The following is a 24,170-nucleotide window of genomic DNA, read 5'->3' as shown; positions in this document are numbered from 1 at the left end:
TGAAATTGAAAGAGAATATAAAGGACCTTAGGACACTGCATGGGTGGGGGCTTCCCAGCTGGCTCAGTGGTAAAGAATCTTCCTACAAATCCCCTCATAAGAGATGTGGGTTTGATCCCTGGTTGGGAAGATCCTCTGGAGTAGGAAATGGCAACCCATTCCAATATTCTTGCCTAGGAAATCCTATGGACAAAGGAGCCTGGCGGGCTACAGTCCATGGGGTCACAGAGGTGGACACCACTGGGCACTCACTGTGGACACTGCCTCTAGACAGAAGGCCCTTCTTCAGATGGGCAGCCAGCAAGGTCATCCATTGCTAAGTCTCCCCAGAGATCAGACACATCTTCAAAAGGAGGAAGCGAGTGGGAGGCACGGTTGTTTATTTTTCCAGTGCTTAACAAATCAGCTCAAGAAAACCCAATGTCAGGCCTAGACAGGAAATACTACATTTCGGGAGATAGCGTTTTAATATCCAGATGGAAAAGGAGCCAGATTCAGAATAGCATGTGGTTTGAGTCCAGACAAACCTATGCCGTTCCTTCCCCTCAACCACCTTGCTTCCCTGAATAGGAAAGAAGGATGCACAAAAAGATAGGATAAGATGCCACACAAAAAAATTCAAACTACTTCTTATTCCCAAAGAACCAGATTTGGAGGAAACATGAAGAACGTAGCAAGCGTAACGTAGTAGAAAGAGCATTTACGTAAATGTAAGAAGAACTTAATCTGAAGGGCGAGTCCTAGCCTCTACGTCATGGACGTTTAGACTCATGGGGCTGGAATGTTTAAACTCTGGTCGGGGTGTGGGGAGCCCTGGAGAGTGATAACTCCATTTTTTATCAGCTCTGTGAACCTTGGGTAAGTCACTTTTTCCTGAGTCTCGGTTTCCTTATCTGCCATATCATTAGAAAAGACCCTGATGCTGGGAAAGATTGAGGGCAGAAGGAGAAGGGGACAGAGAGGATGAGATGGTTGGATGGCATCACTGACTCAATGGACATGAGTTTGAGCAAGCTCCTGGAGATGGTGGAGGACAGGGAATCCTAGTGTGCTGCAGTCCACGGAGTCGCAAAGAGCCAGACACGACTGAGCAACTGAACAAGTCCCACTTTACAAAGGAGGAAGATAAGACCTTAAGGATTCAGCAACTTGGCCAAAGTCAGAGCCCAGTAGATATCTTATTGCAAGCCTGTGCTCTTGTCCCTAAACCACACCAAGATGAGCTCATAGGCACTGAAATGCTTATAATGAGCCAGGCTGTGCAGTCAGTTGTCCCTGGTGGTTATTAGGTACAGACGTTCATCTGGCATGTGCAAACAGACATGTCCGCCCACTTCTTCACATGTCCACAAAGACACTCACACCAGACAGTGCTTTACAAATAGAAGCAAGTTCCTACTCTGACCAGCATGAGAGTACGGCAGGAGTAAATGGACAAGCCCAGGGACTCTCCTGTAAATCCAGGCTTTGCAGTAGCTCCAGCCATAGGAAAAGCAGTCGTGGGTCATGGACAGTTGTTCATGCTCTAATGCCAGTTCTTCTTCTTTTTAAAAATATTTATGTATTTATCTAGTTATTTATTTGGCTCTACTGGGTCTTATTTGCAGCACAAGGGGTCTTTTGTTGCAATGAGCAGGCTTCTCTCTAGTTGTGGCTCTCGGGCTAGCAACTCCACAGTGCTCAGGCTCAGTAGTTGCCATGCAGCATGGGGGATCTTAGTTCCCCGACCAAGGATTGAACCTATGTCCCCTGCACTGAAAGGTGAATTCTTAACCCTTGGACCACTGAGGAAGTCCCTCTAATGCCAGTTCTGACCTTTCCAGCAGGGCTGACATTCACTTCCCTCGGGGAGAAGCCTAGTCCAACCATCCTGCCTCAGAAATGAGTTTTTTTCTAAGAGGTTAAAGCAAACCATGTCTGCTCTGATTGGTCATTCCTCTGGGGAGGTCTGGGAAAAGAGCGTTGACTTTGAGGAAATGATAAAGACAGAGTGAACTCCTGATCTGTACCCAAGGGGAAAATGCTCATGCATAATTAGTGGAGTGCTGATTACACAAATCATTTTAAAGAGCAATTTAAAGGAATTTTAAAGCCATTCATAGCCTGGGACCAACACTTCCATTGTTAGAAACCTATGCTAAAGAGTTAATCAAATAGAATGAACAAAAGTTTATGTATTAGAATGTATTCACATATGAAGATGTTCACTGCAGTTAGAACACTGGCACAAACTAAACATCCCAGAATAGGAAAGTGACTAATTAAATTACAATTCATGAATCCATACAGTTGAAATATAATGCTGTTAGTAAAATAGGTTACAAAGCACTTTTATGACTTGAATAAATGCTCTTGATATAAAAAGTAGAAAGACTACAGAACTATGTATATAGTAAAATCTCTGTGAGTGTACACCTACATACATACATATATATATATATATATATATACACATATATGTGCTCAGTCACTAAGTCATGTCCAACTCTTTTCAACCCACAGACTGTAGCCCATCAAGCTCAGACTCTGTCTGTGGAGTTTCTCAGGCAAGAATACTGGAGTGGAGTGTATATACGTACCATACACATATAGGGGCTTCCCTGGTAGCTCAGAGGTTAAAGCGTCTGCCTGCAATGCGGGAGACCCGGGTTCGATCCCTGGGTTGGGAAGATTCCCCTGGAGAAGGAAATGGCAACCCACTCCAGTATTCTTGCCTGGAGAATCCCATGGACGGAGGAGCCTGGTGGGCTACAGTCCACGGGGTCGCAAAGAGTCGGACACGACTGAGCGACTTCACTTCACTTCACACACACATATATATAAAAGACTGAAAGGAAATTTTACAGATCTTCATTTTTTTCTGGGTTATTTTTGTCCCTGTTTTCCAATTTTGTATAATAAGTATGTATAACGTCTATTTTTTTTATGTTACTTTTAAAATTACTGAAATGTCTAAGTGCTACTTGTCTTTAAAAGGCTTCTCCGTTGCTTGAGTAACTACAGGAACCGCCCAGCTGTCCCTCTGCCCCCACCCCATTCCACTAGATTCCCAGCCCAGTCTGTACTGTCTCCAGGGTTGTCTTGTCTGACTCCAAGCTGATCAATTTAATACTCTTGGTCCAATACAGGCTCTGGCTACTTGTTGCCTTTAGACTGGAAGGTTGGTCCAAACTCCTTTGTATGGTTTGCTGTTCAACCACATAGGCCAGACTCTCAGATCTTCTGGCCTCAAGCATGGTCTTCCCTCTGCATAGAACACCCTTTCCCCTCTTTCTCTGCCTGCGAAAGCCTTACTTGCTTTGATCGGCAAGTTCAGAAGTGAGCCCCTCTGGGAAATCTTACCCGTGAATCCCAAGCAGAGCTGGTTACTGTTGGCTCTACTCCCAAAGACTTTGCCCATAGCTCTGTTTTAGCAAATATAATTTATTGTAATAAGTATATTTTAATATCTCTTGCTGCCCCTTTAACTTCCTTCCTGTATAAGACCATATGACTGTGAGGATGAAGTCTGAGACTCATTTATCTTGGTATGCCTGGTGCCTGGCACAGAGTACTTGTCTGGTGATGGATAGATAAAGAAACTGGTGGGACTGAGCTAGACCAGAGGAGGCAGCAGGGAGTCCTAAAGCCAAGGGGTTGTTGTTCAGTTGCTCAGTCATGTCCAGTCGCTCAGTCTTTGTGACCCCGTGGACTACAGCATGCCAGGCTTTCCTGTCCTTCACTATCTCCTGGAGTTTGTTCAGACTCATGTCCATCGAGTTGGTGATGCCATCCAACCATCTCATCCTCTGTTATCCCCTTCTCATCCCGCCTTCAGTCTTTCCCAGCATCAGGGTCTTTTCTAATGAGTCAGTTCTTCACATCAGGTGGCCAAAGTATTGTAGCTTCAGCTTCAGCATCAGTTCTTCCAATGAATATTCAGGACTGATTTCCTTTAGGATTGACTGGTTTGATCTCCTTGCTGTCCAAGGGACTCTGAAGAGTCTTCTCCAGCACCACAGTTTGAAAGTATTAATTCTTTGGTGCTCAACATTCTTTATGGTCCAACTCTCTGAGAGACTGGCTTGTGTCGTTGAAAGTCACAATCTGTGTAAGATGGTGGTAAACTGACTTTCATTCCATTGCAGGCAAAGAGACTTAAGTTAGCCAGAAAATTTGCACAGTTTTCCATCACTGGAGTAGATGAATGTTTGGGATAGGAGGATGGCTTCAGAAGAGGGGAGACACCTCCCTGTGTAATAAAGGTTGGACGCTGTCCTTCTTGAAGACTGCAGGGTGGACAAGGGAACCTCTGCCAGACCCAAGCTTCAGCGAATTATCCGAGTAAGCAGGGTGGAGGGCTCTCTCCATCTCCCCAGCCCACTATGATTCTGCTATAGGCCGGGTGGGTTTCCATGTCAGCTGCACTTCCAAACCCAGATCTACAGTTTGAACCTAAAGGCCCTCAGATGAGAAGACTGTGCTGTGAGGCCAATTGCTCACAGAGCCCAGCAGGGATCTTGGCTCCACAATACTCATTAGCATCTTAAGTTCACATAAATATATGTGAGGCCTCCCCTGGGAGTCCTGGACGCCCTCGCAGCCAAAGTGAAATCTCTCCCTCTTTGTACCTCCTCCTGTGTCTTCTGAGCCCAGCTGACTCCTGGAGCCCAGTGTGCTGTAGCTAATCTCCGCAAGGAGCACTACAGCTTATTTTCAGGGTGCAAAACTAGATGTTTGGTCCTTTGGGAGACTAGCTCTGTTCTGCCCCTCCCCTCCTTGTGGTGGTCCAGAATCTCTAAAGACCAGGGGTTTCCCCGCTGTTCCTCTCTCAGCACAGATTCTGGACACTAGACTGCAAAGTGAACCCACAAAATGCCTGCAGGATAGCCCAGACTGGATGTTGCAAAATGTAGGACTGCGGGAGTAAAGACACTTGGAGGTTTTTGTCCTTAAATGGCCCCCAGTCTAATGGAATATGTAAAAAAGAGAAGGAAAATCAGAAACCAGAAAGCTGAGACACAGTACAACCGCAGAGAGATGAAAATGGAGAAGATAATCAGCAGTGTGAGAAGCCTGTAAACTCCCGGGAAGGAAGTCTGGCTCCATCCAACCTCAGAGCTTCTTGGAGGAGGTGAATTTTGACAGGAGAAGGATAGAATTGGGAAGGGAACTGACTACTGCGTGGGGACAGTGATTGCGTCCCCCCACACCCAGGGGCCTTTCAGGGCAATCGGAATGGCAGGGAGAAAGCAGTTTCAGTTCACAGACTCCCAGGAATAACTTCCTCTCATTCCCAAGTAACTAGCCTGACTACCACAGTTGTTTCCAAGTCTGGAAGGAAAGAAGGGCTTTCAGAGAAAAGCTAGGGAGTGAAGTCAGTGGAAACCCTATGTATATGGGGAGAGCCTGGAGTGGGTGGCTGTCCCTCAGTGCTTTCTGCCCAGCTGCAGGGTGTGGAACTGCTGCAGCTCTGCCTGGTGAAATGCATGACTCTGCTTCTGCAGCTTGCTCTGCATAGAAAGCACACACATGCTGTAGAGGACTAGAGGAGGGCGGTGGACAAAGTAGGAGGGGGAAATTTTGGTGGCAGGTTTCCAACCTCTGACAGCATTTTTAGCTCTGATTCTTTTTTGGATTTTTTTCTCTTATATGAAGTGTCTTACTATGTGATAGAATTAAATTTAATTACATATTTGATACACACAATTTCAAAATAAAATTACCAGTATTATTACTGATAAGTAGACTACTGTTAAGATTTAACTCTGTTTCTTCACAAAATATATTCCACTAAATATGAAAAGTCAAAAAACTATGTGGAAAACAATTTTTTGAGTGTTTGCATGTATCTCTAACTTGATATACAGTTAGGTTCGTGTTTTCACTTTGTTTTCATATTTTAGGGCTTTTACTTCACTTCTAATCTCTTTCATCCTCTTCTCTTTTTTTTAAACTTTTTATTTTCTATTGGAGTATAGCCAGTTAACAATGTTGTGATAGTTTCAGGTGAATAGAGAAGGGACTCAGCCATGCATATACATGTATCCCTTCTCCCTCAAACTCGCCTCCCATCCAGACTGCCACATAACTCTGTCAGCTCAGATTCTTTGGTCGAGGTTTCTGCAGTCCCACTCTCTTTGCTAACCTGACGGCCCCAGTGAGGCTAAGAACGGGCATCCTGCTTTCTGAGGCATCTTTCACCCTAGTCATCTATCCATCTTTCTTCCTTGGGCCTAAGAGAGCCCAGGCTCTACATCTGCTTCTCATGGACCATGATCAGCCTCCCCATCCACAGCAGACTCTCCTGGACAGGGAGGGAGGCAGGTTTCACAGGTAGGGAGGCGCTTTCCTGGCTCTGAGATCCTCAACTTGAAGTCACAGCAGGTAACATTGGAAGAATCCTTAGGGGTTGTTAATTTTAAATCACACCTCAAGATCGAGTAAAGAGTTGACTGGGCTGTAATCCATGGTCTTCTTGCTACCACGGTAAGAGGCGGCACAGAAGGGAGGTTACAGCACCGTGTCTGACTTTATACCCCTTCTTTCTGACTTGAATGTGATGAAACCTGGAATGAGTTTTTGAACATCTCTAAGGGTCTGTTTCCTCAGCTACCAAAAAGAAAGAAAAGAAGACAGTAGTGAATAATAATTCACCTTTGTAGAATGACCTGCATGATTATTGATGATAAGAGCACTCACTTACTGAGTACTAACTGTGTGCCCCTGCTGTGTGGGTATCACTCCACCAAGCCCAGCACTGTGCCCCAGAGATGGTCATTTACCTATAATTGTGACCACACACAGACCCAAGTCACTGGTGCTGGTCATAGACATGCCTCTCCTTTGCTTCTGAGATGATGGAACTCCTTTGGTGCCCAGTTTCTAGAGGTCAGAGGGCCTCAGAGCAGGAGAGCAGTTTGCATTCAGTCTGAGCCCTGACTTGCTGACCCGTCCTCTGGCACTGGGGAAAGGTCTCCGGCCTTCTGGTCCAAACACAGCCTGCCCTCATCTTATTTAAACAAGGCCACGGAGGCAGGCAGAAGGCCTGTAGTCGGGGAGGAAGAAACAAGGGCTGTTTGGGATTCCATGTAGACTCTGGGCTATTGAAGCTGTCAGGCTGATACACAAGCTCTGTCAGGCTTGTAGCTCTTGGCATTCTGGCTGCTTCCCCATGATGACCATTTATAGTCAATCCCTCTGAAGCGAGTGAAGCCCTGGGGTTGGGCAGAAGTGGTGAAGCTGGAGGAGAGGCACCTGGCCGAGGGAAGGCAGGAGTGGGGTGAGGGTGGGGGACGGGGGTCACTACAGCCACCTGCCTACCTCCACATGATACACGGTCCCGGAACCTGGCCTCAGCTCCCCCTTTAGGCCTGAGATGTAAGAGCAAGCCAGTGCTGAAATGGAGTTGAGAGGTGGAAGGGTTTGGATGGATTGAGGCCACAAATCATGGATTTATAGAGAAGTGTTTTGTTTGTTTTGGCTGTGCTTGGCAGCATGTGGGATCTTAGTTCCCTGACCAGGGATTGAACGCACACCCCCTGCATTGGAAATGCAGAGTCTAACCACTAGGCCTCCAGGGAAGTCCCTAGAGAGTTTTGATGTAGGACAAGCCCATATGGTTTTGTGGTAGGAAATTCAGCCCCTACACCCCTTGAAGTTTTCTCTGATTTTCCCTTAAAATGTAATTTAAGATGTCTTTTTTTTTTTTAATAATACTGGGAGTAGGTCACCTTTAACATTGCTCAAGAAAGAAAAAGATGGCTTGACAGTGTCCACAGTCCAGTCTGATTGGTAACCTGTGACTTCCATTGCTGTGATTTCCATGGTGTCTACTTCAGAGAGGGCACTAGACTACATGGGTCTTAGGTAGACCCCGTGCTCTCCTAGCGACTCTGATGGTGACAGATTACGAGGTGGGCTTGGAAACAGTCCTGCAGAGTCAAGGTTGAGTAACAAGGACACTCCTCAAAGCCAGCGGGTGAATTGCTCGAAAGATGGAAAACTCCATGTAATGGAGGCTTGCTGGCTGCTAAGACCAAAGAAAAACAGTACTGTAAGGTGTTCCCCATGGGCCTACATGCATGTGTCAGAATACAGAATGATAATAATGACCTTGTTAACCATGATAGGGCTATGGGTGGGTGGGGGAAGGATGGGCAGAGACAAGGGGTAGAAAGAAGCATTGATAGTTTTGTCCTAGATACCAGATACTGGGTTGGGAGCTTTATATACACTAATTTATTGCTTATTTACTTAAAAAATTAATATATATTTTATTTATATATTTGATGGCATCAGGTCTTAGCTGCAGCATGTGAGATCTTCAATCTTCTTTTAGTTGCAGTGTGCAGAATCTAGTTCCCTGAACAGGGATAAAACCTGGGCTTCCTGCTTTGGGAGCTCCAAGTCTTAGCCACTGAACCACCAGAGAAGTCCCTACATTAATTAATTTTTTAAGGTCTATAATGAAGTCAAGTGGGCCTTAGGAAACATCACTACGAACAAAGCTAATGGAGGTGATGGAATTCCAGTTGAGCTATTTCAAATCCTAAAAGATAATGCTGTTAAAGTGCTACACTCAATATGTCAGCAAATTTGGAAAACTCAGTAGTGGCCACAGACTGGAAAAGGTCAGTTTTCATTCCAATCCCAAAGGAAGGCAATGCCAAAGAATGTTCTCATCTCACATTCTAGTAAAATAATGCTCAAAATTCTCCAAGCCAGGCTTCAGCAATATGTGAACTGTGAACTTCAAGATGTTCAAGCTGATTTTAGAAAAGGCAGAAGAACCAGAGATCAAATTGCCAACATCTGTTGGATCATCGAAAAAGCAAAAGAGTTCCAGAAAAACATCTACTTCTGCTTTATTGACTATGCCAAAGCCTTTGACTGTGTGGATCACAACAAACTCTAGAAAATTCTGAAAGAGATGAGAATACCAGACCACCTAACTTGCCTCCTGAGAAATCTGTATGCAGGTCAAGCAGCGACAGTTAGAACTGGACATGGAACAGCAGACTGGTTCCAAATCGGGAAAGGCTGTGTATTGTCACCCTGCTTATTTAACTTATATACATAGTATATCATGTGAAATGCTGGGCTGGATGAAGCACAAGCTGGAATCAAGATTGCCAGGAGAAATATCAATAACCTCAGATATGTGGATGACACCACACTTACAGCAGAAAATGAAGAACTAAATAGCTTCTTGATGAAAGTGAAAGAGGAGAGTGAAGAAGTTGGCTTAAAACTCAACATTTAGAAAACTAAGATCATGACATCTGATCCCATCACTTCATGGCAAATAGATGGAGAAACAATGGAAACAGTGACAGACTTTTTTTGGGGGGCTCCAAAATCACTGCAGATGGTGACTGCAGCCATGAAATTCAAAGATACTTCCTCTTTGGAAGGAAAGCTATGACCAACCTAGACAGCATATTAAAAAGCAGAGACATTATTTTGCCAACAAAGGTCCGTCTAGTCAAAGCTATGGTTTTTCCAAAAGTCATGTATGTATTTGAGAGTTGGATTATAAAGAAAGCTGAGCACCAAAGAATTGATGGTTTTGAACTGTGGTGTTGGAAAAGACTCTTGAGAGTCCCTTAGAGTGCAAGGAGATTCAACCAGTCTATCCTAAAGGAAATCAGTCCTGAATATTCATTGGAAGGACTGATGCTGAAGCTGAAATTCCAATACTTTGGCCACTCAATGCAAAGAACTGACTCACTGGAAAAGACCCTGCTGCTGGGAAAGATTGAAGGCTGGAGAAGAAGGGGACGCCAGAGTATGAGATGGTTGGATGGCATCACTGACTTGATGAACATGAGTTTGAGTAAACTCCGGGAGTTTGGTGATGGACATGGAAGCCTGGCGTGCTGCAGTCCCTGGGGTGGCAAAGAGTTGGACATGACTGAGCGACTGAACTGAACCTTGAGAGGTCAGTTTTAGTCATATTTTACAGATGAAGAAACTAAGGCTTATTGCCTGTATTGCGTGCAGGCTCAGTCATGTCTGACTCTCTGCGACCCCATGGACTGTAGCCTGCTGAGCTCCCCTGTCCTTGGAAAAATTCCAGGCAAGAATACTGGAGTGGGTTCCCATGCCCTCCTCCAGGGGATCTTCCTGACCCAGGGATCCAACCTGAGTCTCCCGCATCTTCTGCATTGGCGGGTGGATTCTTTACCTCTCTGCCACCCAGGAAGCCCTTCTAAGACTATCATAGAGGCCAAGTAACTTGTTCAAGGTTTCAGACTTACCATATGATGGAGCTGGGATTCAAACTTCTTAATACTCTGTCAGGGCTTTTTAGCAGCTGAAGGTTAGTTACTTGTTCAGGACACTCTCATAGAGGGTGTGGGAGGTACATGTGCTCAGGAGGCCAGATGACAGACCAGAAGTGGCTGCAGTAAATATGAGGATCCTTCCATCAGGCTGAAAGATCTGAGATGCTGATGAGGTTCTCCAGTCTGAAGAGGTGCCTGTTCTTATCAGAACAGCCTGTTCCCTGCACAGCTTTGAATGACACTGTCACAGTTTCATTCTTCTGGTTCTTTTCTGGAATTTTGTAAAGATCATGACCTTTCTGTGATGACATCCTTTACTCCTTGGCTAAATGAAAACATACTTGGTTATGTTTCAACATTCTTTGGTTAGCTTCAAATCCAAGGATTCTGAGGTCCTGTTTTTATTAAATTGAGGAGTTTGTTATCACATTCTAAAAACCTTTTTTAGTGCAAACTACAAATTCATTCATTCATCCAAGTTTATTGAGTCATTGCTATATTCCCGACACTGCTTCAATACTGGGAACAGGAGAATGACTAAGTTCGTGTCTTCCTATTTGAGGCAGATATATTAGTATATGCCAAAACATTAAAACAAACCATTGTACAAATAGCTATTCTCACTCAATTGATTTTTCATTCATTTAAAAAAAAAAAACAAATGAGTTCACTGTGAGACACTATGTTAAGAGAAAAATTATGAAGAGTCAAATGGGGAAACATGAATAAATAGATTAATTATATGATACAAAGGGGGATAAAAGTCTATAACAATTAAGGGAAGTTTTTGGTTGGCATGTTACTATTGATTTACCTAGAAGTAAATGACTTAGTACTGTCCATGCAATAGAGTGAGCACTTAATAAATGGGAATATATGTTGCTGTTATTATCATCACTATTATTGTTCTTGTTAGCAAGCATTTGGTGAATTAATGTGGATTTTTTGTATAAAATTTATATCTGGGCAATATTTTTATCTCTCCAGTTTACAAAGAAAATTTTACAAAAATATGATTTAAGTGGTCCACCATATAATGATTTGTAGTATACAAAAATCAAGCAAATACTCTGGTCCTGACATATCCTTCTAGCTATGGGCCCTGGAACCCACAGCTAGTCAGTAGTCTGGGTCACTCAGTCTTAATGAAAACTGATTCTGACTCTACCTCAATCCTTTATGGTCCAGCCCTCAAAACATCTGATGTTACTGTCAAATCTTCTTCTCCTACTTCCTGTATTTGGGAAGTTGCTGGGTCCTCATCAACTGTTTGTTTGTTTTTTTACGGTTGATACCATCTTCTGCTAATATAGCCTTCATTCTTATGGGCAGCACCTCACCAGACCTTCTGCTAGTTACTTCTCAATCTGGCAGTCACAGAAAGGTTTATTTTTAAAAATCTTACTGGAGTATAGTTGATTTACAATGTTGTGTTAGTTTCAAGTGTACAGCAAAGTATTTCAGTTATACATATATATATCTCCACTCTTTTTTAGATTTTTTCCCATGTAGGTCATTACAGAATATTGAGTAGAGTTTCCTGTGCTATATAGTAGGTCCTCATTAGTTATCTGCTTTGTATATAGTATACATGTGTATATGTCAGTCGCAATCTCCCAATTTATCCCTCCCTCCTCTTACCGTCTGGTAACCATAGTTTGTTTTCTACATCTGTAACTCTATTTCTGTTTTGCATATAGGTTTATTTATACCCTTTTTCAGATTCCACATATAAGCAATATTTGTCTTTCTCTGTCTGACTTACTGCATTTAGTATGACAATCTCTAAATCCTTCAAGTAGCTGCAAATGGCATTATTTTGATCTTTTTTTATGGCTGAGTAATATTCTAATGTGTATGTGTATATCACATCTTTTTCCATTCCTCTATTGATGGACATTTAGGTTGCATCCACATTCTAGCTATTATAAACAGTGCTGCAATGAACATTGGGGTGCATGCATCTTTTTGAATCAAGAGTTTTCATCTTTTCTGGATATACACCCAGGAGTGGGATTGATGGATCATATGGTAGCTCTGCACTGACAAGGAAAGACTAGAAAGAGAAGTCAAGGAAACAATCCATCTACCATAGCATCAAAAAGAATAAAATACCTAGTAATAAACCTCCCTAAGGAGACAAAATACCCATTCTTCTCTAACATTGCTATGCGTGCAGATCACCTGGAGCTCTTGTTGAAATGCAGATTCTTTTTTTTTTTTTACTGAAACAAAGATTCTGACTCTGTAGGGGTTAGGGTCCTGCCTTTCTAACAAGCTCCTGTTGATGCTGGCGCTGCAGGTCCCTGGACCACACTTTGAGTAGTGAGCTGCCTGCCATAATCTCAAACCCTCTCTGTCAGTGACCTTCCCTTCTCTTGCTTGGGCCCTCCTCCCCTCCTCTAGGTTAGACCCAGCCTCCTCAGTGGTCTCCGCACCCATACATGCTACTTCCACCCCATCCTTTGTGCGTCTTAAAAACTCATCTTCTCAAGATATGACTGCCCCCAGCCTGCTCCCCTCCAAATGCCTTCCGTGACTCACTAGCAAACGGAACAGATTTCTCCAGCTACAGTGAAGACCTTCTTGAATTTAACCTCTGCCTCTTCGGTGTTTGAAATCTCAGGATTCTCATTGATTTCTCTTACTCCTTCTCTCTACCACTTCTTTGCCTCAGGGACTTGGTGGATTCTCTTCCTCCCACTGGTGCCCCTTCCCACTTCTAACAGTGGCTTTAATCTCAGCCCCCAAACCTGCTCCCTCCTTCAAGGCACATGGACATCCCTTCCCCAGCTTGAAATGATCTAGAAAGTGCTACAACTCTGGGCTCAAATATGGTCATTCATGGGACTTCCTGGGTGGTCCAGTGGTTAAGACTCCATGCTTCCACTTCAGGGGGCACCGGTTTGACCTATGGTTGGAAACTAAGATCCCACCTACCGTGGAGCCATAAATAAATAAAAAATAAATAAATGCACTTTCATCTTCCCTGGCGGGGTCCCCCATCTCTCTCAACAAACCTCACAGCGTCTCTCACAGGGCCTTGCTCCCACCCAGCCCTCAATCCTCTCATCCCAGTGCCTGAGAGATCTGTTTCCCAGTTCCTTTTAATGGGACTCTGTTCCATTTGCATTATTTATGCTCCTGTGTTAGATGAATTTTCATGGTGGTTCAGTTCAGTTCAGTTCAGTCACTCAGTCATGTCTGACTCTTTGCAACCCCATGAATTGCAGCGTGGCAGGCCTCCCTGTCCATCACCAACTCCCAGAGTTTACTCAAACTCACGTCCATCCAGTTGGTGATGCCATCCAGCCATCTCATCCTCTATCGTCCCCTTCTCCTCCTACCCCCAATCCCTCCCAGCATCAGAGTCTTTTCCAGTGAGTCAACTCTTCGCATGAGGTGGCCAAAGTATTGGATTTTCAGCTTCAGCATCAGTCCTTCCAATGAATATTCAGGACTGATTTCCTTCAGGATAGATGGGTTGAATCTACTTGCAGTCCAAGGGACTCTCAAGAGTCTTCTCCAACACCACAGTTCAAAAGCATCAATTCTTCGGCACTCAGCTTTCTTCACAATCCAACTCTCACATCCATACATGACCGCTGGAAAAACCATAGCCTTGACTAGATGGACCTTTGTTGGCAAAGTAATGTCTCTGCTTTTGAATATGCTATCTAGATTGGTCATAACTTTCCTTCCAAGGAATAAGCGTCTTTTAATTTCATGGCAACAATCACCATCTGCAATGATTTTGGGGCCCAAAAAAATAAAGTCTGACACTGTTCATGGTGGTAAACCACCTCAAATCCTGTTTGGAAATTGTTCAGTTCAGTTCAGTTGCTCAGTCACATCCAACTCTTTGTGACCCCATGGACCGCAGCACGCCAGGCTTCCCTGTCCCATACCAACTCCTGGAGCTTACTCAAACTCATGTCCATCGAGTCAGTGATGCCATCCAACCATCTCATCCTCTGTCATCCCCTTCTCTTCCCACCTTCAATCTTTCCCAGCATCAGGGTCTTTTCCAGCGAGTCAGTTCTTTGCATCAGGTAGCCAAAGTATTGGAGTTTCAGCTACAGCATCAGTCCTTCCAATGAATATTCAGGACTGATTTCCTTTAGGATAGACTGGTTGAGTCTACTTGCAGTCCAAGGGACTCTCAAGAGTCTTTTCCAACACCACAGTTCAAAAGCATCAATTCTTGGGCACTCAGCTTTCTTTACAATCCAACTCTCACATCCATACATGAGTACTGGAAAAACCCTAGCTTTGACCAGATGGACCTTTATTGGCAAAGTAATGTCTCTGCTTTTTAATATGCTGTTCAGGTTGATCATAGCTTTCCTTCCAAAGAGCAAGAATCTTTTAATTTCATGGCTGCAGTCAACATCTGCAGTGATTTTGGAGCCCCCCAAAATAAGGTCTGTCATTGTTTCCATTGTTTCCCCATCTATTTGCTATGAAGTGATGGGACCTCTTGATGAAAGTGAAGAAGAGAGTGAAAAAGTTGGCTTAAAGCTCAACATTCAGAAAATGAAGATCATGGCATCCAGTCCCATCACTTCATGGTAAATAGATTGGAAAACAGTGGAAACAGTGGCTGACTTTATTTTTTTGGCTTCCAAAATCACTGCAGATGGTGATTGCAGCCATGAAATTAAAAGATGCTTACTCCTTGGAAGGAAGTTATGACCAACCTAGACAGCATATTCAAAAAGCAGAGACATTACTTTGCCAACAAAGGTCCATCTAGTCAAGGCTACGGTTTTTCCAGTAGTCATGTATGGATGTGAGAGTTGGACTGTAAAGAAAGCTGAGTTCCGAAGAATTGATGCTTTTGAACTGTGGTGTTGGAGAAGACTCTTGAGAGTCCCATGGACAGCAAGGAGATCCAACCAGTCCATCCGAAAGGAAATCAGTCCTGGGTGTTCATTGGAAGGACTGATGTTGAAGCTGAAACTCCAATATTTTGGCCACCTAATGCAAAGAGCTGACTCATTTGAAAAGACCCTGATGTTGGGAAAGATTGAAGAAAGGAGGAGAAGGGGACAACAGAGGATGAGATGGCTGGATGGCATCACTGACTCAATGGACATGAATTTGGATAAACTCCGGGAGTTGGTGATGGACAGGGAGGCCTGGCGTGCTGTGGTTCGTGGGGTCGCAAAGAATCAGACACGACTGAGCGACTGAATTGAACTGAACTGATGGGACCGGATGCCATGACCTTAGTTTTCGGAATGTTGAGTTTTAAGCCAACTTTTTCACTCTCCTCTTTTGCTTTCATCAAGAGGCTCTTTAGTTCTTCTTCACTTTCTACCATAAGGGTGGTGTCATCTGTGTATCTGAGGTTATTGATATTTCTTCCAGCAATCTTGATTCTAGCTTGTGCTTCATCCAGCCCAGCATTTCGAATGATGTACTCTGCATATAAATTAAATAAGCAGGGTGACAATATACAGCCTTGATGTACTCCTTTTCCAATTTGGAACCAGTCTGTTGTTCCATGCCCATGTTTGGAAATTGGTAAGCTAGAAATCAGAAATAATCAGCTGCAAGAGTAGACATTCAGGAATTTTGTGTTAAATGAATAAATGGGTGCTTACTTCAGGGCCAAGAAAAGAGCAGGCTACTGTCTGCTCTTCCCACTCCTTCCTGCCTCTGGCCCTTTTGCACATCTGTCCCTCTAAATGTGCAAAACACATCTGTCCCCCACATCCCACACCAAACCTATTGAATCAGACAGTTCTCAGATTCTTGTGTGTGTGTGTGTGTGTGTGTGTGTGTGTGTGATAAGCACCTGGTGTGTGTGTGTGTGTGTTAGTTGCTCAGTTGTGCCCAACTCTTTGCGACCCCATGGACTGCAATCCACCAGGTTCCTCTGTCCATGAGATTTTCCAGGCAAGGATACTGGAGTGGGTTGCCATTTCCTTCTCCAAGGGATCTTCCCAACCCAGGGATCGAACCCACGTCTCCTGCACTGCAGGCAAATTCTTTACCGATTGAACTACAAGGGAAGCACCTGGAGGGCTTGTTAAAATGCAGGTTGCTGGGGACCACCCCAGAGACTGTGGGAATGGGACCAAGAATTTGCATTTGAAACAAGTCCCCAGATAATGCTGATGCTGCTCTGAAAATGACTCTTGGACCACTGCTCTGCAAATAAGCCCCAGTCATTCTGTATCTAAAGAAAAGAAACCACAGGGACTTTCTTGGTGATCCAGCGGTTAAGACACTTTCCCACTGAGAGTGTGTGGGTTTGATCCCTGGTCAGGAAACTGAGATTCTGCAAAAGAGACCAAAGAAAAGAAAAGAAACCACAGAGCCTCTTATGGACTAAATGTGACTGGTTTAGCACATGGTAGGGACTTTGTAAATATCTAATGGATTAAGGGCTTCCCTCATAGCTCAGTCAGTAAAGAGTCTGCGTGCAATGCAGGACACCCCCTGGATTGGGAAGATTTCCCCTGGAGAAGGAAATGGCAACCCACTCCAGTATTCTTGCCTGGAGAATCTCATGGACAAAGGAGCCTAACAGGCTACAGTCCATGGGGTTGCAAGAGTCGGACACAGCTTATTGACTAAACCACCACCAATGGATTAAATTCTTTGCTCCAGGGCTTCCGTGATGATCCAGTGGTTAAGAACCTGCCTGCCAATGCAAAGCATACCAGTTCGATCCCTGGTTTTGGAAGATCCCACATGCCATGGGACAGCTAATCCCGTGTGCCACAACTACTGAGCCTGTGCCCTAGAAAGCATGCTCCACAACAAGAGAAACCACTGCAATGAAAAGCCCATGTACCACAACTAGAGAGTAGCTCCTGCTCACTGCAACTAAAGAAACCCTGTGCACAGCAAAGAAGACCGGGCACAGCCAAAAACAAATAAATTACTGAAGATCCCAAAGAAGTTAATATATATATATATTCTTTGCTCCATCCAGCTTAGTCCTTACCTTCCCAGATAGATTATCTGTCACTTGCAGTTAGAGACGAAGGTTTTCAACTACTTCCCTTACAAATTCCATCATGCAGAACCCAGGGCTGGGCACCATGATTGCCCTCCAAATAGACCTTTGAGTGAGGAGCAGCCTTTCCCGCCCCTTTTCGATATCACTGTCATAGGAAAGCCAAGAAGCCTCAAGCTACCTGTCTCAACCAATTGATACAGGCAAGCTCAAGGTATCTGAGCTCAAATACAACTTTGCATTTGCCACACAAAGTTGGCAAGCTCTTTGTCAGCTTCTTGAAACATTCATGCCTCGGGTGTTTATAAGGCCAGGAGGCTTCTAAACAGGAGAACCATAGCAGGTCCCCGCCATTCTCTGCACTGGGAAATCAGTACATCAAAGCCCTGTCTCTAACCAAAGCATCCCAAAGAACTCAGCAGCATTCAGCCACCCATTCCCTAGGCTCTGGGGTTGCGTATCTGCTGTGCTCGGATTTTCCCTTAAAATAAACAGGCAGTGTCACATGAGCCAGCACTTTGTTGTTGTCGCTTAGTCGCTAAATCATGTCTGACTTTTTGACCCCATGGACTGTAGCCCACCAGACTTCCCTGTCCATGGGATTTCCCTGGCAAGAATACTGGTGTGAGTTGCCATTTCGTCCTCCAGGGGAATCTTTCTGATCCAAGGATCAAACCCATATCTCCTGCACTGGCAGGCAGATTCTTTACCACTGAGCTACCTGGGAAGCCCTGAACCACCACTTAGGACATTATAAAAACCTATAGAGAAGCCACTCAGCAAAATCAGCTTCTAAGGACTGTCCTTCCCAAAATGTCAGTATTTATTTACCTTCGCAGGCAAGGAAAAATTAAGTTCATGAGGGTATAGCTGGACTGTCGAAATAAATTCTTATCACCAGTGCCTGCTTTGTGGTTCTCATTTTTTAAAATAACACACACCCATCCATATTTCAGCACATTCATTTCTTTAATGCTTTGACAGATCTTTGTTCCTTCCACATTTTACAAATGTCTTAGAACCAGGCCTGCATGGCAACTACTTCATGAATTTCTTGAGGGAACAACTGTCTTTTATATTTGAATCCCCAGTGACTAGTATAATTCCTGGCACATAAAGGAGCTCAGAGAATTAAATACAGATAGCAATAGTCATAGCTAATACTCACTGAGCATTTTCTCTGTGCCATACACTGTGAAGCCCTTCGTGTGATGATCTCACTGTGACCCTCACAACTACCCAGGGGCTGTGGATTACTAGCCCCACACCTGGTAGATGGAAACAGCATGGGGCTCATAGAGGGAAGTAACTTGTTCAGGTCCAACAGCCAGGAAGTGGTAAAGCCAATTTTGAATCCAGGTCTGTCTAGCTCCAAAGCCCCTGTGTTCGACCTTGCACAGCATGAGGACAAGACTGAAACTAACCTTGATTTTGTTGTTTAGTCGGTATGTCATGTCCGACTCTTCTGTGATCCCATGCACTGTAGCCCTCCAGGCTCCTCTGTCCATGGGGTTTCCCAGGTAAGAGTACTGGAGTGGGTCGCCACTTCCTTCTCCAGGGGATCTTCCTGACCCAGGGATCAAACCCACGTCTCCTACCTTGGCAGGCAGATTCTTTACTACCGGGCCACCAGGGAAGCCTTAATCCTGGTTTTAGAGACTGAAATATTCAGGTACTCTATTGGCTTTGTGATTTATTGCAAAACTAAAATCATATACCTGATGGCATAACATATATGAGAATAATGAATAGTGCCTTAAAAAGGGAGATGGTGAGGCCCAGCTAAGAGACTGGGTCCTACCAAAATAGGCAGGCTGAGCTGGCATGGTCCCTGAAGTCCCCAAGGCTGAATTCCAGCAGCGTCCAGAGTGTCTGAATTCTCCACCATTGTTCTCGCTCTTAGTCTCCTTCAGGAGAGAGGCATTTTATTAAGACTGCAGCATTCCATTATGTAGGCATGCTGAGAGTTAGCTAGCTCACTCATTAAAAGGGACGGCTCTCTCTGATTGATGGGGCAGCAGGCTGTAATTGGAAGGGCACTCCAAGGCTGAGAAGCAGTACGTGACTTGCCTAAGATTCCAGGGCAGATCTTTGGTGGCTGATCGATATTAGAGCCCCAGTCGCCTCACCCCGTCACCGAGGGCACTCTCCCTTCCCCCACATTCCTACCTGATAAAGCCTGGCTGGTCATCAGGGTTCTAGCAAAGCGGCAGAGGGTGCTTTCAAGTGGGCTGAGTGATGGAAACCTGCCAGAGCAGCCCTGGGGAGAGGGCTGGCTGTGTAGGAGGGACCACATAGGAAGGAACAGGGGAAAAAATCATTTAAGGAAGAAATGGCTGCAGGGAAGGAAGTAGTGCAGAGCTGGGAGACGTCAGGATCCCCTGCAGAAGAAGCACTGGCTTGGCGTTCTCCCCCCACCCCCGAGATAGGACAGTCTGCACTGAATCCAAAAGCCAGAGCTCCAGGCTCTGCTCCATCATTCACACGCACATCATGTACACTCGGGCAAGTGACTTAGCCTCTGGGCCCTCGTTTCTTCTTTATCCTGAGAAAGAGAGCTTGTCCTGCGGCATTTCTGAGACATCCTAGCTCTAATGTTCCCGGAGTCTCCTGAACTAGGATTATTTAAGGTTAGGCTGCTGTCCTAAACCTTCTCAGACATTGTCACCTCCTCTCCCAGTTCCTCTTAATTTTATTTTAGAATAAGGAGCCAGCTGATAAATTGGTCCAAGGTATTTAGCATCTGTGACTCCAATGTTCTCCTGGCTGCACTGGGTCTTTGTTGCTGTAACAGGCTTTCTCTAGTTGCAGTGCATGGGCTCTACAGTAGTTGCGACTCACAGGCCCTAGAGCACCAGCTCAGTAGTTGTGGTACACGTGCTTAGTTGCTCTGTGACGTGGGATCTTCCCAGACCAAGGATTGAACACCTGTCCCCTGCATTGGTAGGTGGATTCTTCACTACTGGACTATCAGGGAAATCCCACTCCTAAAATTCTTAAACATTAACTTAAACTTCAGCACTCAATAGAAATATTAACCAGAATAATTTGTTAGCAAAATAAAAGACAGAGATCAGGAAAGAGAGTGTCCAAGTAGTGATATTTGAGGAGATTCCCCCTGGAGCCATATACAGTAAGCCATATGTACTGCTGCTGGGAGTGCTTAGCAAGTATTTTCTGGGAGGAAGGAAGCATCTTTTGGGATTTGATTGGCAGGCAGATTCTTTACCACTGAGTTAGCTGGGAAGCCCCTTAGTTCTCTGACCAATCAAATCTGTGCCTCTTGCATTGGATGGTCAGAACCCCAACCACTGGACCACCCAGAAAGTTCCAGGAAGCCCCTTCTAAGAGTTCGCCTGAAAAATGAAACATAGCTGGCCTCTGTCCCACAGGTGAAGTCTCACAAATGTTGTGTCTTTCCTTCAGTTATGCAAAATGCCCTTCAGGTACTGTGAAGTTGCTCAGTCGTGTTCGACTCTTTGCGAGCCCATGGACTGTAGCCTACCAGGCTCCTCCATCCATGGAATTTTCCAGGCAAGAGTACTGGAGTGGGTTGTCACTTCCTTCTGCCTGGCCCTAAACAGCCCTCTCTCTTACTTCTTGCGTCAGTCACTATTGCTCCATATAGAAGCATCCGCCCTCCAGTTAAGTGACTAAAACAACACGCATTTCTTATTTCACAGTTTCTGTGGGTTAGGGATTCAGAAGAGGCTTACCAGCTGGTTCTGGCTTAGGACCCTGAGTTTGCAGTCAAGCTGAGGCTACAATCATCTGAAGGCTTGGCTGGGGCTGAAGGATCGATCTGCTTCTTTGGTATGAGTTAGCTCAGGCTAATATGATAACAATATCACAGACTGAGTGGCTTGATATTTCGGCTAAGAAACACATTTATTTTTTCACGGTTCTGGAGGCTGGAAATTCGTGGTCAAGGTACCAGCAAATGGATTTCTTCTGAAGGTTCTCTTCCTTGCTTGCAGATGGCAGCTCCTTACTCTGACTTCACTTGGCCTTTCTTTGGTACATGGGTACAGGGAGGGAGAGAGGGGGAGATGGAGAGAGAGGGAAGGAGATGTGGTGTGCATGCTCTCTGCTTCTCTTCTTATAAGAACACTAATCATTAGCCCCCCACCCCGACCCTGTGACCTCACTTAATCTTAATTACTTCCTTAGAGGTTTCATCTCCAAATATGGCCATGCTGTGAGGGGAGTTAGGGCTTCGGTATGTGAATTTGGGGGACACAAACCTTCAGTCCACAATAGCTTCCAGGATGGCATATTTACATGATGCTGGTTGTAGGCAGAAGGCTTAGTTTCTCCCCTTGTGGGCTTTTCCATGCACTGCTTTATCATCCTCATGCCATGACGCCTGTGTTGCTGAGAGAGAGCAATCCAAGAAAGCAAGGTAGAAGTCACGACGTGTTGATGACCCACTCTCAGAAGTCACACACCATCATTTCTGCAAAACCCTGTTGCTTACAAAGACTGGGTCTATTCAGTGTCGAAAGAAACCGTATAGAGACATGTGAATGCCAGGAGGCCAGTCATTGAGGGCAGAGGAGTGAGGCTGGCTGCCATGTCTCTGAATGAAAAGACAGGATGAGATGGTATCAAAAAAAGGACATATGTTTTTAAAACCTTCAGAGTTGGAGCTGAAGTCAAATCCTAGCTCCACACTTGTGAGTTCAGCAAGCACTAAGCCTCTCTGAGTCTGTTTCTCCATCAATAGGCTAATAATACCTTCCTCATAGGAGGATTGTATTAAATAAGAGAATAGATTTGCTGAGTCACAATCATGATCATCAACTAAATATGCTTTCCCTCCCCAATCTTCTCTAGTCTCTCATCACCTTGCTATTCCCACTTTCACTTGCCCAGGTTTCACATACTTTTCTTGTACAATGACAATACAGACACAATCAGGGTTCTAGAATTTCAGTTAGGAGGATTTCTGTATCATTTATCTAATAATCTCCAACTTTTTTAACCACCAAAGTTCTTCCTATTGCCTTTCTCCCAGTGAGACCCATATTTGGGATACTTTTGATCCCTCCAAATTATGCTAACTACATAATTCATTTCCATTAAATTTATCAAAGGTATATATAACTGCCCATCAGAACTTCTGATCAGTGAGAGACCATCAGTGTTTCCACACTGAGTTGTGATAATGTCAATGAAAAGCAAAGCCGTTCTCATCTTAGAAGCCCAGAAAGATGAAAGTTCATTTAGATTAGTTAATGATAGAACTAGGACTCAAACCTGGACCTCCAAATTCCAAACCAGTGATCATCCCCTAAATCTAAGTTATGTCCTTATTTATCTGATGTGTTGTGCTCTACTTCGTGATATCTGACATGAAAAAGAACTGAGGTGCCTTTCAGACTAACATGATAAAAATCTGGGATTAAAATATCTACCTCCTTGAGGCTCCAGTTCCATGAATAGCACAAATGGGCAAGACCTCCAAACCTACCAGTGTGGGTCCATTAACACCACAGAACAGTCCATTGTTTGTGTGGCCTCCATGGAAGCATATGGGTTAGTGGGCTGGCCCACTAACCCACATGCCTGTAAGATCTAGGGCTATTTAGTCAGAGCTTTCGGTTAGGGAGCTAGTTCTCTGTCTTCAGGTGTGCTGTTCATACTCCAATCACAAAGAGAAACTAGCTTCTCACTGACAAACAGAAGTCAAGTCAGGATAGAGCAGTGACATCATCCCCAACACCACTGTGTGGAGGAGGGGTGGGAGGACTGCACGAATATGGGTCTGCATGATCTCTGTCTTGCTGCAGAGAGTGAGCGCTGAGGAGTGTAAGGGCTCCGTTTTCATCTGGGTTGGGCCAGCAACCCACTGCTGTACCTCAAGGCTTCTGGGATCTTGGATCCCCCACCAGGGATTGAACCTGGGCCCTCGGCAGTAAAAGTGTGGAGTCCTAACCACTGGATTGCCAGGGAATTCCCACGACCCACTTTTGCCCAGAAGGTCGGTATATGACAACTGTTTAATTCCAGTACCATCTCTGAAAAGGAAAAGAAGCAAAAGAAGAAAAGGCAAGGAATTAAAGAGGAATTTTCTCAGCCTAGAGGTGGAAATAATAGTGATTGTGAGCATTTTAAGTGGGCCAATTGTTTAAGAACAAATACTTCATAAATATTGTTATGCTTACACGCACATATAGGCTATTTCATATATGCATTATATATAAACATATATGTTCAGTCCTCTTTTAGTTCACAGTAAAGTTCTTTTTGAATGTTCCTCTGACTTATTAGCTTTATTAGCTATAAGGAGAGAGGACGTTCTATTTTTCATACTTGGGCCAAAATTTTAAGTGGGTGAGGTAGATCTCTGGGGACAGATGTGGTCATGGCAATAGGACTCAAAGGAGAAAAGCTGGCAGGAGAAAAAAGGAACTTCAAAGAAAAAGATCAGATAAAAGTTTTCACTTGTGCCTTCCTCCGTAAAGAGAAAATAGCTGAAACTCTTATTTGCTCAAACCCTGGAGGCAGCTCTGTGCCTGGGGAGAAGAGAGGCGAGGCGTTCAGTGTTCCAGACGATGGGCAAGCTTGAATGTCAGTGCTTCCTGCAACACGAGCCTGGAAACCTTGGGAGCCCCATCAACATCAGTCCAGGGAGATGCTTTAATGTCAATTACAGTTATTGTCATTGCTCTGTACTCTCTCAGCCAGATGCGATTCAAGGCAAGAGATCTCGTTTCCTAGAGAAAACCTTTAGAAAAAAGAACAAATGTCCTCAGTCAACTTCCTTTGAGGGCAATCTGTATCAGCCCAATGGCTGAAACACTTTTTTCAACATGCTTCCCCTTTGGGCATTTCTTATACAACCTCTGTGCTCCAAGTGCCTCATTCGACCCCCAAGTATGTGGAACAGAAGATGTGGTCCTGAACTTTCAGAATGCACCGTCTGG

The 24,170-nt window shown here is 44.6% G+C and overlaps 1 protein-coding gene and 1 long non-coding RNA gene across 2 annotated transcripts in view; one reads left to right on the top strand and one right to left on the bottom strand.

Annotated features, from left to right (window-relative positions):
* The window catches only part of LOC120876389 (CXADR like membrane protein), a 113,726-nt gene that overhangs the window by 21,036 nt on the left and 68,520 nt on the right, over positions 1 to 24,170 (top strand). The window lies entirely within an intron of this gene.
* LOC120876390 overlaps positions 21,149 to 24,170 on the bottom strand; it is a 66,636-nt gene continuing 63,614 nt past the window's right edge. The window contains exons 2-3 of the long non-coding RNA XR_005724164.1: positions 21,486 to 21,615; positions 21,149 to 21,253 (exon numbers count right to left, since the gene is read on the bottom strand). This is a non-coding gene — a long non-coding RNA (uncharacterized LOC120876390). The remainder of the gene's footprint in view (positions 21,254 to 21,485; positions 21,616 to 24,170) is intronic.

Source organism: Oryx dammah, unplaced genomic scaffold (genome assembly GCF_014754425.2).
Source record: "Oryx dammah isolate SB20612 unplaced genomic scaffold, SCBI_Odam_1.1 HiC_scaffold_17, whole genome shotgun sequence".
NCBI classification, from domain to species: Eukaryota; Metazoa; Chordata; class Mammalia; order Artiodactyla; family Bovidae; genus Oryx; species Oryx dammah.
Note: the sequence above shows the minus strand (reverse complement) of the source record. Positions and strands in the feature narration are given on the sequence as shown.